This window comes from Nyctereutes procyonoides, unplaced genomic scaffold (assembly GCF_905146905.1).
Source record: "Nyctereutes procyonoides isolate TBG_1078 unplaced genomic scaffold, NYPRO_anot_genome, whole genome shotgun sequence".
Lineage (NCBI taxonomy): Eukaryota > Metazoa > Chordata > Mammalia > Carnivora > Canidae > Nyctereutes > Nyctereutes procyonoides.
The window spans coordinates 20,647,090-20,653,896 of record NW_026575145.1 but is presented as its reverse complement, the minus strand read 5'-3'; the positions used below and the strand labels follow the sequence as shown (position 1 = coordinate 20,653,896).

Here is a 6,807-nt window from a genome sequence, read left to right as displayed (position 1 = left end):
CATGATCCAGTCCAGCCATGTTGAGACCTGGCTGCCTATATTAATTTGCTGAATGTGACTGTAATAATGTACCACAAACTGTGTGGCTTTAACAACAGAAATTTCTTGCCTCATAGTTCCAAAGTCTTCAAGTGCAAGATCAAGGTGTTTGGTAGGGTTGGTTCCTTCTGAGCCCTATGATGGAAGGATCCGTTCTAGGCCTCTCTCCTTTGCTTGTAGATAGCTGTTCCTCATGTTCATTTCCTGTTCTCTCTGTGTCTTCACATTGTCTGCCCCCGGACATGTCTCTGTGCCCAAATTTTCCCTTTATATAAGGACATTGCCATATTGGAGTAAGGCTAACCCTAATGACTTTATTTTAGTTTGATTACTTCTGTAAAGACTCTATCTCCAAATAAGATCATATTCAGAAGTCCAGGAAGTTAGGGCTTTAAGACATTGATTTGAGGTGGACACAGTTCAACTCCTAACACTCTGCCCTTGGCTCTCCATGTCCTTCTTACATGCAAACTACTAATCCCCAACATCCCTTAAAATCTTAATCCATTCCAGCATTAACTCTAAGGCCCAAATCTCACTCTCATCTAAATCAGGTACAGGTGAGATCTGAGGTATTCATTCAGAGGCAAAATTCCTCTCCAGCTGTGAACCAAGTTCTATGGCCAGGGGTCAGAGAGTAATGTACAGAGGTTCATAGGTGCTAGCATTAGCACATAAAGAAGTCATGTGGTCTGATTTCTAGCTTGAGTTTGGGGGAAGAACATGAATATCTTACTTTTGGTCCTTTAAGATATTTACTAGAAAAATTGAAGATAGGAGGGAAGCCGAGAGCTAAGGGGGCTATATACACACTGAAAAGCCTGATGTATATATCTAGAAAAATCTTCCTGCTGTGAAATATGGAATCTTAAAGAGAAGTGACTTTCCAATCAAAGGCTGGGTGACAAAATTAGGCAGGGTTGCAGAAGCAGGGTATACTTTTGCCTTGAATAGAGGTAGTGATCATGTAATTGTAAAGTACCTAAAGCCTCAAAACCTAACTCACAGCCCTTCTTTCTAAACAACACAATTTCTTATAAAAAGCACCAAAACTACCTAATATACAATTTTGCCCACATAATCACCCTGAAAGCATTTATATAATCAAAAGCAACCTCTGGGAATGAAAACTGGAATCTGGAAGTGAAACTCAAGAAAGATTTCATCATTGCACAAACAATTTCAAATTAAGCACTAATCAGAGGGGAAAATTAGGTTTATTCACAGGGGCCACTCAAAATAACCCTCTTAATAATGTAGAAATTGGCTGTAGCTAAAGTCCCACAAGTCTAGACACAAATACATTTAAAATACAGCAAAGCCAGTCAATATAAAACGTAGCAAATACAAGAAGTCAATGTAAAATAGATTTCCCAGATATGAGGAACATGGTTCCAGGATTGTAAGCAAACTGCTTAAGAAAAAAATGTGTGATTTAGCAGAATTTTAGACTTACAAGAAATGTCTTTGCTTTTATTAGTGTCTTGGTCTTCAAATGTCATTTCCTATTTCCCTTTTGCTAATCAGGACAGATACCAACCCAAACCAGAAGGGTCACTAGGCACTGAGGTCATATTTGTTAAGCTAAAAAAGAAAAAAGAAGTGATCTGAAATAAAGGGGAAAAGAGAAGAAAAAGAGGGACAGCTGATAGTAGCCAGTCTATATCGGGTGCTATTTTAAACCCGTTTGGAGTTGAATTTAGGGAGACTCTGAGAGTGTACAGAGAACTAACTGACTACCCTCCTACCCTTCCCAGCTGTCCCCAAGCATCTGTGGCCAATTAAGCACAGGTTTTCTGGTTTGAGGGCCTGGCTTCCTGGGAGGGGATGACCAAAGGCAGATTTGGAACTAAGATCACTGTGACTTAACAGTCCCACTACTCTTTACACATGTCCTTTCCCTTGCTGTCTTCCTTCCTCTTCCATGCTACCTCTCTTTTTTTTTTTTTTTTCTAACTCCTTCACCTTCTCTTATGCCTTCCTGGCTCATGACCCTTGTACCAACATTGTTAATTCCTGCAAGTGGCCAAAGAGGTTGCCGACCTCTGCCTTCACTTGTGAAATTTTCAAACACACCTGCTCCCAAGCCTTGCAAATGAGCCCCATCTGAACCTGCAATCACATACGGGTTCTCCAGGCAATCAGGGAGGAGCATTCTGTCTTCCAAAAAGATACTAAGTGGGGCGGGGGGGGGGGGGAAACGCAGTGCTTCCTGTCTTCACTCATGCCTGTGGCAGTGGCAGCAGGCATGACCTTGACATGCAGAATGACACTGGCAAGTTCTGGTTGTGGACCTGTATGTGCCCCAGAAATGTTCTGTCAGCAATCACATCACTGGTGCCGAGGATCACGTGTCCATACAGATGAATGTGGCCGAGGTTGACAAGGTGACAGGCAGTTTCAATAGCCAGTTTAAAACCTTATACGGAGGGGGACACTTGACGGGATGAGCACTGGGTGTTATTCTGTATGTTGGTAAATTGAACACCAATAAAAATTAATTTATAAAAAAAAAAAAAAAAAAAAAAAAATAAAACCTTATGCTATCTGTGGGACCGTTTGCGGAATGGGTGAGTCCGATGACTCCATCCTCTTCCTAGACAAGGCCAATGGCATAGTTTCAAAGAACTCCTGACTGGAGAGGACCATGGAGATGGGATACTTGTCATAAATAAATAGTAAACTCATCACCGCTCCTGCTATCCACCCCAAAAGATACCAAGGGCTCTCTTGCCCTGAAAGCCTTCTGAAGTCGAGGGGAAGAGTTTAGAAGACATTGGAACCAAATCTTAGAAGCTAGACCAACTTTCCCACTGATGAGTGATTTTACAAAAAGAGAATAGCCAAAGAGGTTTTCAACTCTTGTTATCAACATATGAATGATGTATATAATGTCAGAGGTAAACAGTTGGTCTAAAGTTGCACTAACCAATTTGATGGCCATTAACCACAAATGGCTATTCAAACTTAAATTAGTTTAAAGTTTCATTCCTCAATTACAATAGGTAAATTCCAATTTCTCAGTAGCCACAGACAGCAGGTGGTTACTGAGCTAGACCATGTAAGTATGGAATATTTCTAACACCACAGAAAGCTCTTTGGGACAGCACTGGAAAGGTCTGAAGTGGCAGAGAAAGCAAGACAGAGAAAGAGAGAGAGAAAGAGGGGAAAAAAAGAGAAAAGAAACAAGGGACAAAAAAAGACAAAGAGGAAAGAAAACAAATAATGACAAGAGAGCAAAAGTGCAGATCTGAGATTGAGACTTTTCCTACAGGCTCCTCACAGAATGTCATGTGAGTAATATGTTAAGAGGAGCACACTTTCCTCAGCACTTGATTTGAAGAGGCTGTCTTGAGTCTAAGCAACATGAGCCTAGAGACTCACCCATATGAGAGGTTCAAGTTCTTGAAGCCAATTAGTTGCTCTGACCTGAATCTACTCATTTTCATTTAGATTTTTTTTTTCAGCCTGCCAGTGAGCATCCTGCATCACTCCCCCACCTGCTCCTTCCTCTAAGTCTGGGAATGACTATGGCAATGAGACTGGAACAGCACATGTATTAGAAGTGAAGAGCATCACTGAGAATTTAGAGACTGTGTCTAGTTTGGAAGAACCCAAGGGAACTTCAAGAAAAGTAATCAGAGTGAGTAGGAAAGGATACATAATGTGAAGTGTTCCCTCCAGGAACTTGACTTCAACGAGAACAAGAACATTTCCCTGAAGGACATGAGTAATGTCAAATGTAACTGTTCACCGTGCTTCTCCAAGGCACCAAATGGGCTTTTAAGCTCCACATTCCTGCGGGTTTAACAATGGATTCAAAATAGGAACTGTAAATTCGTTCTCTGCCTTTCTAAATTTGCACCTAGCAGCAGACTGTATTGGGGTTGCTGTGTGATCTGCTTGGGATATCTGCTAGAAAAAAATGGACCGGGGTCACCTCAGAGGTTCCGTGTTTTTTCCTTTCTGTTTTATGTGGTAAACCACAGGACTGACCTAGAGCAAAGCTGTGGCAGCCTCTGAAAGTATTTGCAAAAGATATTTGCAGAATGTAGGCTTAACTTATGAATAAACAACAACACAGATAAAATTTTTACTTATAACCTCATAGAATTAATGAGCCAATCTTAGCCATTTCCTTGGAGGGGAGAACAGGCCAAAGAATGAACACTCTATGAGGACAGAGAAAACTACCCCTATCATCCCCAGACACTGCTGTAAGGAGACTAATGTGAAAACTCTTCGACCCTTCACCTCTGTACCTACACTTCCAAAACATCATTTTTGCATCAATCTGTCCCTTCCCTGTGACTTTCTAAGGAGGAGTCCTATGATCCCCAATTGCCAGCAGAAACATCTTGCTACAGACATTCCTATTATTTCTAATTAAAAGGATTTGTCCTCTTCACCACTCTTTCCAATCCTAATCGCTTAACATCTTAAGGGAAGATTGCCCCAATGCTGCATGTCCAGGCCAGGAGGGTGAGATTCGTTAGAGTAGGGACTTGGCAGCCACACTTTCAGTGAGAATTCTTTGCTCTGCCTTTTCAAGTGTAAATTACTTAATCTCTCTGAACTTCAGTTTCCTTCTCACATATGTACATATATATATACATAGAGATAGACAGGTAGATAATTGGGGAATATTTTAATCAAAGTCTGGCACTCATCTATCATCTACATGAAAGACTCTAAGGATATGGAGATTGCTAAAACATAATCCATGCACTTAGGCAACTCAAATGTTCAATGGGAGATGGGCACTTATAACACATTGTAATGGCTGTGATAGAGTCAGATACTAATTGCTTTAGGAAGACACAGGAAAAAGTAATTAATTCCCCCTGAGGGTTTAGGGAGAGATTCATGGACGAACCTGAATTGCTGCCCTGCAATTTCAATACATATCCAGAAACCACTGAGAGTGAAGTCAAGGGCAAGATGAATGAGGATCAGTTCCTACAAGCCTGTGGATGATCCTTCTCCTAGTATAGCCCGCCTCCCCTGTGGATAAGGTTATCTATACACACATCTTCTCAGCTGCGCCAACCCTTTGTCCTGATGTTGCTTGCCATCATCACCTGAAGAGTTACAGCTCCTCTCCAGGACTATTCTTTCAAAGCAGCTTCCATTTCTCTGTTGAGCACTGAGCAGTCAGTCATTAGAGCCACAAGGTGCCAACCACTGAGGTATAGACACACATATGCATAAATGTATATGCATGTATGTATGCATACATATATATGCGTTAAGTAAATAATATACATACTTATATTAAGTAATTATACATCTGTATATATTAAGCAAGTGAATTGGTAGCTCTTTGATAGGGCTCAAGAAATAAAAATAAGTCTGAGATCCTTGCTCATAAAGAGTTTTTAATATAGTAGAAGATATGGCATGCCATACCATAGGCATTGCTATCATAGAGGGGAAAAGTTTGGAATACTGCCTTTAAGTCACACTATAACCAAGAAAGCTGGGAAATATACTGTAAGGTACCCCAGTATTCTCTACTTGCAAGCATTGTTTCCACCAAGCAGCAAATAAAAAGGCAAGCAGAAAAATGAACAACTATTAGATATTGTATATGCATTATGTACATCCTATGTATGGATGGAGATATAATATGGAAGCCATATTCTCTCAGCAATCTCTCACCAAAGATCATCCTGTCTCCCCCAGCTACATCATATTCTAAGAGAGAATAGTTTCCCCTTTAGGGTCCATCATAATGGAAGGGGAGTACTGGAGTACTAGTTTAGAGATGAATACTCTATGAGGATGGAGAAGTCTCTGATCTCTCAGTTTAGAGATCAGAAAATCCACATACTAAATCAGATACAGCTTTATAAAACTAGTTAAGCTAGTAAACTAGTAAAACCAGTTAATGGCCTTAGGCCATTTCATATTTTATTCATTTCCCCATCTAAAAAATGAAGACATTGTCCTAAATGATCAGTAAAATGATCTCCAGTTCTGACATTAGCCTAAAGACAGAAGCAACCATTCCTGAGAATGGCACCTAAATTACACTCTCTTTGTTTCTTTCCTACTTTTTGCTCATCTTTTTTCCCCAGCCAAAGTAGCCTCATTTTATGGCATAGCCAAATAATTCAAACCACAGATCCCTTTGGGAATGCAGGGTATGATCTTGGGCTTCCAAATGTTGGCCAGTTCAAAATCTCTTCATTTCTTTATTTTCAAATGTATATTCCTGTGAGAAGGACATGAATTTGGGGGGCTCCAGAGTACTGAGCATTATGGACTGAATGATGTCCCTCCCAAATTTATACGTTGAAGTCCCATACCCAGTACTTCAGAAAGTAACCGTATTTGAAGATAAGGTCTTTAAAGGGGTGATTAAGTCAAAATGAAAGACACTAATCCAATATGACTGGTTGTCTCCATGAGAAGAGGGAAAGATGCCATAAAAGGCACAAGCACAGAGAAAAGGCCATGTGTGGAAACAGTGAGAAACTGCCCACCTGCAAGCCAAAGGGAGGGGTCTCAGGAAAAACCAAAACTGCAGACACTTTGATCTTGGACTTCTACCCTCTGGAATGTAAAAAAAAAAAAAAAAAAAAATCTATCTTTTAAGCCACCTACTCTGTGGTACTTTGTAATAGCAGCACTAGCAAACTGAAATAGTAAGTACTCAAAGAATAAAAATGAATTAATACCTTTTGAATCACAGATTCTTTAAACATCATGCTTCTGTGTATCTACAAATTTCACAAATTACCAAGAAGCCCAAGAGACAGGAAA

The 6,807-nt window shown here is 40.2% G+C and overlaps 1 pseudogene; it reads left to right on the top strand.

The window, feature by feature from the left end:
• The first annotated feature begins 2,298 nt into the window (after positions 1–2,298).
• LOC129499392 (40S ribosomal protein S21-like) lies at positions 2,299–2,674 on the top strand (annotated as a pseudogene).
• Positions 2,675–6,807: the final 4,133 nt, after the last annotated feature.